The following is an 11,935-nucleotide window of genomic DNA, read 5'->3' as shown; positions in this document are numbered from 1 at the left end:
ATTTACCTTTTTATGTCTTTTTTGAATCTTGTACTTGAAGATCAAATTTTTTATTGAGCTCTGGTCTTTTTATCAGGAAGGTTTGGAAGTCTCCTATTTTGTTGAATATCCATCTCCTCCCTTGAAAAATCATGCTCATTTTTGCAGGGTAGTTGATCCTTGCTGCAATCCAAGCTCCTTTGCCTTAGGAATATCATGTTCCATGCCCTGGTCTTTTAATGTAGAAGCTGCAAGGTCCTGTGTAATCCTGACTGTGGTTCCATGATATTTAAATTGTTTCTTTCTGGCTGCTTGCAGCACCTTCTCTTTCATCTGGTAATTTTGGAATTTTGCTATTATATTCCTTGGTGTCTTCAATTTGGGATCTCTTTCAGGTGGTGAGCGGTATATTCTTTCTATGGTTATTTTTCCTTCTGGTTCTAGGACTTCAGAGCAGTTTTCCTTTATGACCTGAAAGATGCTGTGCAGGCTCTTTTTTTCATTGTGATTTTCAGGTAGTCCAATAATTTTTAAATTGTCTCTCCTGAATTGATTTTCCAGGTTGGTTGTTTTACCAATGAGGTATTTTACATTTTCATCTATTTTTTCATTTTTTTGTTTCTGTTTGACTGATTCTTGCTCTCTCATAGAGTCATTAGTTTCCATTTGTCCAATTCTAGTTTTTAACAGATTGTTTTCTTCTGTTAGTTTTTGTACTTCCTTCTTCAATTGGCCAATTGTTTTTTTAGGGACTTGTTTTCTTCAGTGTATTTTTTTCCAATTGGCCAATTGTATTTTTGAAGGACTCTTCTACCTCTCTCATTTGACTATTAAAATCCTTCTTGAGCTCTTCTAAGAAGGCTTTTTGGGCTTCAGACCAGTTCATATTCCTTTTCTGTTGCAGATGTGGGTTTGTTGACAATGTTGTCCTCTTCAGAATTTCTGTCTTGATCTTCACTCTTCTCATAATATGAATCTATGGTACGTTTCTTTTTACTCATGGTGTTTCTTTATTCCCTGGCCTTTAAAGAGATTGAGCTCTCCTGCTGGGGAACAGAGGGCACTGACCCAAGCTTCTTGTGTTGGGAGCCTAGGTCTTGGTCACTGGCTTTGTGTGTGCTGGGGCCTCTTATGTTGGCAATTGGAGACTGTAGGTTTCTGGCAGCTTACCTCATGTTGGGCTGTAATCAGCAAGGCTGGAACTTTCAGGCAATTCTAGGTTGCCTGCTTTTCCTTTCCTTTAGCTTTCTTCAGCTCCTTTTAGATGGGTGCTGCAGGGTGTTTATCTGCCTGGGGCCCCTTGCAGTGCTGCCTCCCTTGTTTCTGCTAATGCACTGGGAGATTCCTTTTGGTAGAATGCTGAGGCACCTGGTGATTTTCTGAGCTTGTTTCAACTGATTCCCCCCACCCTCACTGAGGCACTGGGAGGTCCAGGTGTTGGTGTTTGCCTGCTCTACCACCTGGGCTTCAGGATTTCTTCACAATTGGAGGCCGCAGGGCTCTGACTGCTCATCTGGTGTTGGGCTGGAACCAGCAAAGCCAGAGTTTTAGGAAGACTTTAGGTTGCTTTCTTCAGCTCCTTTCAGATGAATGCTGCAGGGTACTTATCAGCCTGGGGCCCCTTGTAGTTCTGCCTCCCTCGTTTTTGGTGAGGCACTGGGAGACCCGTTTGCTGGGCTGCTGCACTGCTGCTCCCCGTCTTTCTTCTAGTTCAGCTGTTACAGGGGTTTTTTCTGGGTTGATATTCTCTGTGTTTTCAGAGGTTGATAGGGGAAAGTGAAAGTGACTACCTTTTTACTCCACCATCTTGGCTCCCAGAAGCCAAATTCAGGCATTCTTGAAGCATGAAGAGAGTATGTGCAGGTGTGTAAGATCTTCCCAGGATAACCATTATCATTGACCCTTCTCCTGAGAGGAAAGAATAAAGTTATATGTTATTATATACAGAAGAGTCTGGGGCAAACTTAGTCCATGCCTTATGTAAGGACCCCTTAACCTGGAGTTTGTGAACTTGTGTGTGTGTGTGTGTGTGTGTGTGTGTGTTTTAATTATGATAACTGTATTTTAATATATTTCCTTTGAAATAATATGTATTTCATTTTATGATTTTAAAAACATAATTCTGAAGAGTACATATGTTCATCAGACTGCAAAAGGGGTCCATGACACATGAAATAGTCAAGAACCCTTGCTTTATGTACTTATATGAGGATAGGTATGGCCAAGTCTTTGCATTTCTTTAGAATATAATGTCTTAAGGTGCAGATTCAGTGTCTGTCCAACCTGCTATGTGTCTAGAGTGTCATGAACCCTGGTAAGTAAATGCTATTTGATAGCAACAATTCCTGTAGGAAGATTATGTCCGTGGAAGTTATTACAATTGAATTACAGCTTGTGAATTATTAAATGTCTATGTCAAAAAAAAGTACAAAGCAGATAAAGAGATGAAATACCTGTTCTACTTGCAAGGAGAGTCTAAAGGGAAATAAAATAGTTAGATTGCTAGAAATTTAGTCCTGAATGATATTATGATCAGTTGAGTGATAAATCTCACTTTCAATCAGTTGGTCCAACATTGTCCTTTCTTCTAAGGAAAGCAAAGTATTTTACCTCCTGGGCATGCTGATATTACAGAAATTGTCGTGAGGATTCAGCAATTCTAAAAGGAACTCAATTGCATTCTTACTACCTAATTTCAAAATCACGATTCCCTAGAAATTTTATGAGCATCACCAGTTGAGAAGAGCTTCAGCCAAAAGGAATTTTCTGACCTTCAAATGACAACTTTCATTGTGGCCATTTTACAAGGAGAAAGACAGGAAAGAAGATCAACTATCTATTATCTGTACCAGGTCAAACAAGAAGTCATTCAAATCATAAACATGTTCCAACTTGGTCTGCAGCTTCATAATCTAAATCAAAAAGAAAGTTAAATTACCTAGATAACCAGATAAAAATAACCCTATACTGAAAACAATTTTGGGGGGACCAGGCCATGGGGTTAAGTGACTTGCCCAGGGTCACTTGTGTTATGCTTCTGAGGCCAGATTTGAACTCAGATCCTCCTGACTTCAGGGCCAGGGTTCTATCCACTGCACCACTTAGCTGCCCCTTGAAAACTATTTTTAAGGTATATGTATGTGTTAGCAGATACTCTACATTTTTGACTGTTTTCCAGGGTATGTCACTCCCTTTGGAGTCCCTTCTTCTCTTTGAAGGGAGCCTATCAGAGGTGTGACCTGTGGCATCAAGGCCACATGCGGCCCTCTAGGTCTTCAAATTCGAACCTTTGACTGAATCCAAACTTCACAGAATAGAAGTTTGAATTCAGTCAAAGTAACACACTTGAAGATCTAGAGGGCCACATGTGGCCTCTAGGCCACAGGTTCCCCACTCTTGGCCTAGATTGTTGTTTACTGAGAAGTCAGAAGCTAGAAAATCAAAAGCTTTCCTCTCTGAAACTCTTGCTAGCTCCAACACTCATAGAGACATAAAACATTGAATATTATTTTTCTCTATCAGATCATCTTACGTAAATGGGAGGGTATATAGATTACATAGTTGATCTAATTTTCTGTAGGTGGTTTCTCTATGAAACAGTCATGTGAAACATTTTTTTTTGGTCATTGGACATACTTCTATGTCATTCACAGGCTCCTGTTTATTCAACTCATTTATCCAACGTGTATTCCTATTATAAGCACTGATCATTTAAGAAGCATTTATTTAGTACTTGCTATGTTAAAAGCAATGATAGTAAGATCTGATAATGTCTTTTTATTCAGTGTCTTTATTCTCTGACACCTCCCTTACATGTATTTTTTTTTGAGGCAATTGAGGTTGTGTGACTTGCCCAGGGTTACATAGCTAGTCAGTACTTGAGGTTGGATTTAAACTCAGGTCCTACTGACTCCAAAGCTGTTGCTCTAGCCACTGTACCACCTAGCTGCCCTGCCTTATATGTATTCTTGAAGGAAAGCTGAAGAAGATTTCAAAATGATGATAATCTGTTTATTTTTATAATGCTTATTAATTGTTGGATTTTACACAATAATAAGCATACATATTTAATTATACGAACCTATATTAAAGTTGACTATTTTGTGACAATTAAATTTGTGTAGTCAGCTGAAGTTGAAAGATTGATCACAATATCTTCATCTAGGAAGAAATTAGAAGAAAAAACATCCCTTTAAATGACTGATCCAAGAAAAGACATTAGCACTTTACCATCTATTTCAGAGAATAGGGATCTTAGAGGTTGGAATGGGTGTCCAATGCACTTAACAAGAAATCACTGCACTTTACCAAAAAACAAAAAACAAAAAACAAAACCTTCCTTAGCCACGAATAATGCATATCTATTTTTCTTCTAAAAAATGCTTTATCAGCAGTATTTTTCTGAACTGCAAAGTGAAAACTTTGTGTCATTCCCTGGGGATCCTTGATTTTCAGAGACAATAAGAAAACACTTAGGTGAACTTTATTATAGAACCAAATCTCAGTTTCCTTCATATTCTCTTTGAAGTTATTGATGTTGAAGAGTCACTGTCCCTACCAAGAATTGTCTAATGGGTGGCTGATCTTTTAAATCCAATTTCAGTTTTAACCATGATATAATTTAATAATGACTAGGAAAGGAACTTACTCAACACTCCCAATACTCTTTTGTATTTGGATCATGCATTTATGGGGTTTGAAACCTATAGGAGAAGCTCAGCATGGAATGGAGATTAAAGCAGTGTTTTTGTTTAACAGATATAAGATAGTTGAACTGATAAAATCAAAATAGCAGGAAGATTCTAGAAAATAAAAAAAAGCATAGACAGAGATGGTCTTCTTAATGTAGTTTTCATTTTTAAAGGGAAATAAAGCAAAAAATATGGAAAAGCAGCATGTAAAAAATACTGGTCCTACAAAAATGAAGACCACTGAATGGTTGGTGTGAGTAGGGGTGAAATGGGAGAGGAAAATCTATTGCTAGGGGACACAATAAATAGAGTGCTAAGTCTGACATCATGAAAACCTAACTTCAAATCTAGCTTTAGATACAAGCTGTATAACATTTTGGAAGTCAGTTAACCTTTAACTGACTCACTTTCTTCATATAATGAGCATAATAATAATAATCCCATTCTCCCAGAGTTGTTATGAGGATCAAATGAGACAATATTTGTAAAGCACATAGTAGGCAACATGTGTATATATACCCACATACACACATATATTAGTTATTATTGCTGCCAAATATTTCATTATCTTACAGACATGGTCATTGTGTCACTTTATCTTTGGTTTGGTTGAACTGTCTTTATTAGATACAATGGAGGGTTCTAATTTTGGGTGGAGGGAGATACCTGGAAATAGCTGTGCTATAAAAATTAATATTCTAACTTAAAATTAAATTCAGCCTTAAAAATGTCATGTAATATGTATATCCAGGTGTATTAAACTTTTCCCATGAAGAACACAATATGGCCCTCTCCTCTCTACTATCTCCAGAATGAGATTAGATATTCTCAAAGCAAGTTAACTCTTCAAAGAAAGTGAGCTTATACTGCCCTAAATTGCCTCTTGCCCCATTGAATTATTAATGGAGTTTATAGATAGTTCATATACTTGAGTTACACCCTTGCACTAAAAGGAAAAGCACAAATGGTTTTGTATATTGGAGAAAAGCAGCATACTTGATGAATTTTTAGTATTATTGTACTTTGTAAAAGCCAGGGTTCCTAGGTGTTCATTAGTCAGGCTATTTTTACCCAACATGGCCCTTCAAACTTTAATACGACTGGTAGAGAGTAAAGACAGAAAGGCACAAAGAAAATGAATGCAAAATGAGTTCCTCAAAATGCCTTTTGAGGCCAGGAAAAAATTGTTAATTAGTAAAATATAAGATAACCCTTAATATGATAGCATTTTAATGCCACAAAAACAGTTCTAAAGGAAGTCAAAAGGAAGAAAATGCATGAACTCAAAATATTCAAACCATTAACTTATTAAACTGTAGTTCTCACATGTATAGATCCCTTCCTCTCTTAGGAGATATTAGCCAGCCAAGGTCAAACTTTTGTAGGACTTCAGGTATATTATTAACTCTAGAAATACCAGATGACTAATTCAGTAGGTGCTGATTTCAGGGGAGAATTAATATTTCCTTCACATCTTCATAGTGAATGCTAAGGAGGCTGAAAAATTGATGGCTTTTAAATACAAACATAGGAAACAAGAGAAACGTAGACAGGTACAGATATCTGAGTAACTTGATGATGGTGAAGTGCATGAAAAGAAAAGAATAGAATTCCATCATCTTGAAGCATGAGCAGAGAAGAGAAAAAAGACAAGCTCAGGGCATAATTATTTGTTTTTGTTTAGTTTTAAAGAAAGAGAAAAGAAAGGGTAGTAGAAAATAGTAAGAAGAGAGGAAGAACAGCTATTTTTATAATTAAGACACAATAAGAGATGATTACAAAAGCATGTAGGTTGAGCTTTCATTCTAACTAAATCTTTTGTTGTTTCTCAAGTCATTTTCACTTCATTGGAGATTACCAAGCTTCATGTCTCAGTCAGATAACAACATGGGCAGAATAGTCTTTGTATTTAGGAGTTTGAGATAATCAAAAGATTTTTTTTTCAGTTTCCTTTAGACAATCCAACATGCTGTTCTCCTATTCATTTTAACACCCAACCCATCTATTCTGTGTTCCAGAGTGGTGGAGAAATGCTATAAGATGTCCAGATAACTAACTGCTTTTCGTAATCAAGGCAATACACATATTATTTTAATTTTTTTATGTGTGTGTGATTAACCCAAACTCTTTTAAGGAGTTATGAAACTTTTAAGACATTCTGCTATAGTTCAAGTATTGATAAAGATAAGAAAATGTCATTTTGAAAACAAGAACATCTGGAAGATCTCATTCTTCAACTTGTACTATGTGCTAAAACTAGACTATCACAATGATAAATTAGTTTGGGGAGCTCGTCTCCCTATTTTTGGCCTTGTGTGATGTATAAAATCAGCACATGAATGATTAAGATTCTATTACTCTGTTGTTCAAGGAATCTTGATTCTTGTATGGGCTGGAGACCAAAGCTCAGTATGTTCAGATCAGAATTAATTGCCTTCTCTCCCATCCCCAAAACTTACAGCTTTTTTAAAAGAAAATTACATGTTTATTTTGAGCTTACCACCATTTTTCTAGTTACCTAGGTTCATACCCCCAGCTCGGTCCTCAATCCTCACTCTCACTAATCCCATATATCACATAAGTTGGCAAATCTTATTTCCATTTTCAAAACATCTCTAATTTACTCCTTTCTGTCTAACTCAATGCTCAGAACCCTCATTTGGGCTCTCATCACTTATGGCTAAGACTATTACTTAATATCGTAATTGGCCTCCTTACTTCAAGTCTTTTCCCACTCTAATAAATTTTCTATATTGGACTGGCAATGTCACATCCCCACTCAATGAACTCCAATAATTTGTTTTTATTTATATGATAACAAAGAACTCTTCATTTTAGCATGTGAAATAGTTCAGACATGGCTCCATCTTACCTTTCGGAGCTTCCTGCATGCACTCTATGGTCAAGCCATACATGTCTCCTGGCTCTTCCTCACACAAAGCACCTCATCTTCTATCTCTTTTTGTTTTGTTCTTTTACTCAGTACACAAAAACAGCATTCATTTGTTTTCTCTCTTTCTGCCAGTCGGTTGTGGCACAAAAATGTGGTAGGTTATGGAATATTCAGTTGTTTTGTGTTTACTTGATTTTCATGAAAAAAATTTATACAGATGGAAATTAACTTTTTTTCTAATAATAAAGTTTGAGGTTTTTGTTTCCTCTTTTTATCCTTTGCCTTTGGTTACTTACACTTCTTCAGTCACCTTGTGAAGCAAACTCTTAATGATTAAACCAATTTGTCTCCAACAGCAAAGATTTTTCTATATATCCTTGGTCTTATCTGTCTCCTATTCTCATCTTTATTCTCTTTAATGCCTCTTCCATCTATTCATTAAGTACATCTTAGACAGTCATGTTAATATGATGCCAAAGTTCGTATGGTAGTTCTTTGGTCCTTGCTAAAAAGTTTGTCATAAAAAAGTTTACAAGATTTTCTAAGCTCTATATTCTTCTCTTGATCATTGCACTCCTTCCATGTTCATCCTTGAATACCTTCAGGGTAAGTTTCTTAACTGAGTCCTCAACAAGATTTATTTATACTGATTTTACCTTTGGCTTCTTTTCTTTTCCTTGTTTTGTGACCTGATTTTAATAATAATCTTTCTTTTCCAGAAAACTAAAAAAAAATTGATTCTAAACTGTTTGGCTTCTATCTCTCTCTATTTGGCAAATTAAACAGTGTTTTCTGAGAAAGACAATATTTAGGTTGATTTTTGTTTCTTTTTTTATGACAATATATTTTAATCAGTCGAACATCTATATTAAGAGTCTGTATTTAAGTCCTTTCTTGTATTCAATACATTTGTTTCATTAATAATAGCTTACTTGATTAGGCCATGATCGAGCTGTTTTAATTGCACAGCCACTTTTTGTTTCATTTTTATTATTTGTTATACTTTATAATTTATTTTGATATTTGCTCTAACAAGTCATATACATGACTTATACATGTACATGTTACTGAATATACATATATAACTGAATTAAGAATGACACCCATATGAGTAATGCACTGCTTAAAGTATAAATCACTTAAAGTATGCTTGTCGTGTCCAAAGCCTAATATATAGAGAATTTTCTTGAGGAAAGTATTCATGATGTAGAGGCATGAGGCTTCTGTGTTGTCTATGAGTATTTGAAACCTCAATTATTGTTTTTTTTCTTTGTAACTTATTTTATTTTTTCATTGCATTTGAATTCATATAAAACAGTAGATTACTATTGTCATTGACTACTGTGTCTTGTATACCTAACCTACCACTCTATTTTTTAGCTAGTACCAAGTACTTTTGATGATTACTACTTTATAATACAATTTAAGATCTCATATGGCTAGACCACCCCCTTGCATTTCTTTTCATTATTTCCCTTTTTTTCTTCCAGATGAATTTTGTTATTATTTTTCTAGCTCTATAAAATAATTTTCGGTAGTTTGATTGGCATGGCACTGAATAAGTAAATTAATTTAGGTAGAATTATCATTTTTATTATATTGGTTCATCTGACCTATGAGCAACTGATGTTTTTCAAATTATTTAGATCTGACTTTATTTGTGTGAAAAGTGTTTTGTAACTGTGTTTATATAGTTTGGCTTGGCAGGTAAACTCCCAAACATTTTATAGTATCTACACTAACTTTAAATGGAATTCCTCTTTCTATCTCTTGCTGTTGCGCTTTGTTGGTGATATGTAAAAATGCCAATGATTTATGGGGGTTTATTTTATATCCTGTGTCTTTGCTAAAATTTTTTGTTACTTCAAGTAGTTTTTTACTTGATTTTTCTAGGGTTCTCTATGTATACCATCATATCATGTGCAAAGAGTCATAGCTTTGTTTTTTTCTTTGCCCATTCTAATTCCTTCAATTTGTTTTCTTCACTTATTGATAAAGCTAACATTTCTAGTATAATAATGAATAAGAGTAATGATAATGGAAATCTTTGTTAGTGTTATGTTTGTAAGTGAACAGAAGGTGAAAATCTTTCAATTGAATTTGTTATTTCCTTATCTTATGTATTTCAAGATGAGAACTTACAAAGAATCCTTTAATTTTTGTCTTTCTCTGCATCAGCTCATCAAGTTCACTAGAAAAGCCAGGTCAATTAGACTTTAAATTTCTAACTGGTCTCCAGAATCTTCACTTTTATCAACCTGATCAGTAGTTTGAGTTTTTCTTTTAGCTTTCCCCCCCTCACTTACAGGTAAAGTGAATAGAAGTCTTATATGAGTCCACTCAATCTTCATGTTTTCCTTCAACTTTTACTACTTTCAAATTCTGCTGTTTTTATACTATTGTTGGGATTGACAGAATTGTGAGCATCCCTCATTACACTTTCAATGAGGATGACAGTGTATGAACTTTGTTTTAGAATTTAAATATTTATCTGCTACAATTATTGCAGTGTTCCTAAACATCTGCTTGAACTGTGTGTTTCATTCTTTATATGATACTTATACTTTTCTTTTTGTTAAAATCTGCTTACAGATTTCAGTGTGAACATTGTTTCCAAAAGCACTGATAACATCCTCTTTTTTTTTATCAACTTCATCTTTAGAGATATTTACAAACATAGAATGGATCTGTAAAATTTCATCAAGGTTCTTTTTTTTTCATGCCACTACACAGTCTATGACCTTGTAGTAAGCCAACCGAAAATAATTCTTTGTGAGCTTCATGCATAACACTGCCACCTTCCTCAGGTGGATCAGGTTGGTGGGTGTGAAAATTGACATCACAGCAGCTGCTCCCCAAGACCTGTACAAGTGGCTGGTCCTGCTAAGACCCTTGAGCCAAGTGGTACAGACTAGGCAGTAGCTCCCACAACAACCTCCACTAGGCTGTCTTAACGGGTAGGTCATAATATATTTAAATATAAGTTATTTGAATTTTAAGTCCCTGATCATGTTCTTCATAGAATTTTTCCACCTTTTCATCCTCTACAACAAATGTGGATATGTAAGTTGTCTTTATATTCATGATTGTTGAGGAAGTTATAGTAAGAGATTAACAAAGAGACCGTAAAATGATGGTTCTTCTTTCCATTACACACATTATAAAAACAAATCTGCCATTTCTTTTTTTTCTAAAATTTATTATTTTAAAGCCATTCATAAGTTGATCCCTTAGTATCTTTTCAGTCTAACTTACACTATACTTTGCATATTCTACAATTCGGTAACACTGGCTACCTTGTTGTCTTTACAAAGGATACTGCACCTCCAGAATTTCTAATGGCTTTCCTCCATGCTTGGAGTGTGCTTCCTCATCTCTGCCTCCTGCCTACCTTCTGCAAGAACCCTTTGCTAATCATACTTGAAGGTGTGCCTTTCCTCTAGGTTAATCTTCAATTTATACTGTATGTATCTTGTTTGTGCTGTACCTTGTAATTTCATGTTCACTCCTCCATTAGACTGTGAGCTTCTTGAGAGTGGGGAATGTTTGCCTCATTTATATTCTCATTCTTAACACAGTGTGTGGTGCATAGAAGGTCTTTAATAAATGTTTGTTGGCTGGACTTCCTTATTTCTACAAGGAAATTTTGTTTTTGCATTTTTTTCTTTCTTCTAGTTGCATTTATAGTAAGAACATCAACATTGATATATTTTAGTTTCTCTAGCAGTATATTCACTTGCTTATTTTAGGACAGGAAACTCACTTTTAGAATACCAAAAGCCAAATTAAAGTTTATAGATGTTCTAAAAACTGATTCTTAGTGCCCTCTGACCAATTTCCCACCATTCAGATACAATAAATATGGAAGCTGTAGTGTATATGTATATGTATATGCATGTATATCTATAGATCTCTTTCTCATTCTCTTCCTCCATGTAGTATGTGCATGCATGTGTGTATGTGTGTGTGTGTATACACACATACTTAGGCTCACATACATGTATATACATACCAACATTCACACAGTTATAAATATACATGTACACATGCATAAATATGTATTCCACATTTATGTGTATATGTGTGAATGTGTGTATATGCATATAGGTATGTATATAGATATAGAGAGACATAGATCTATAGATATATGTATATGCATATACAGTCATCCCTCCACACTCATGAGTTTCACAATGAGAGTTTTGGTTATTTGTAGATTGGCCATAAATAATTCAGTGGGAATTTTTGGAGATTTGTAGTATATTGTTGAAATTCAAAGACGATGCACAGATGTAAGAAAACCAAAAAAGTAAGTCATAAATGCATAAATATTGCATATATTCATCTATTTTATTATTTACAACCACAAGTT

General features: G+C 34.9%; 1 pseudogene; it reads right to left on the bottom strand.

The window, feature by feature from the left end:
* Positions 1-9,653: 9,653 nt before the first annotated feature.
* LOC110212558 (ribosome maturation protein SBDS pseudogene) lies at positions 9,654-10,403 on the bottom strand (annotated as a pseudogene).
* Positions 10,404-11,935: the final 1,532 nt, after the last annotated feature.

Source organism: Phascolarctos cinereus, unplaced genomic scaffold, assembly GCF_003287225.1.
Source record: "Phascolarctos cinereus isolate Bilbo 61053 unplaced genomic scaffold, phaCin_HiC Scaffold_4;HRSCAF=312, whole genome shotgun sequence".
In the NCBI taxonomy this organism is placed as follows: domain Eukaryota; kingdom Metazoa; phylum Chordata; class Mammalia; order Diprotodontia; family Phascolarctidae; genus Phascolarctos; species Phascolarctos cinereus.
Note: the sequence above shows the minus strand (reverse complement) of the source record. Positions and strands in the feature narration are given on the sequence as shown.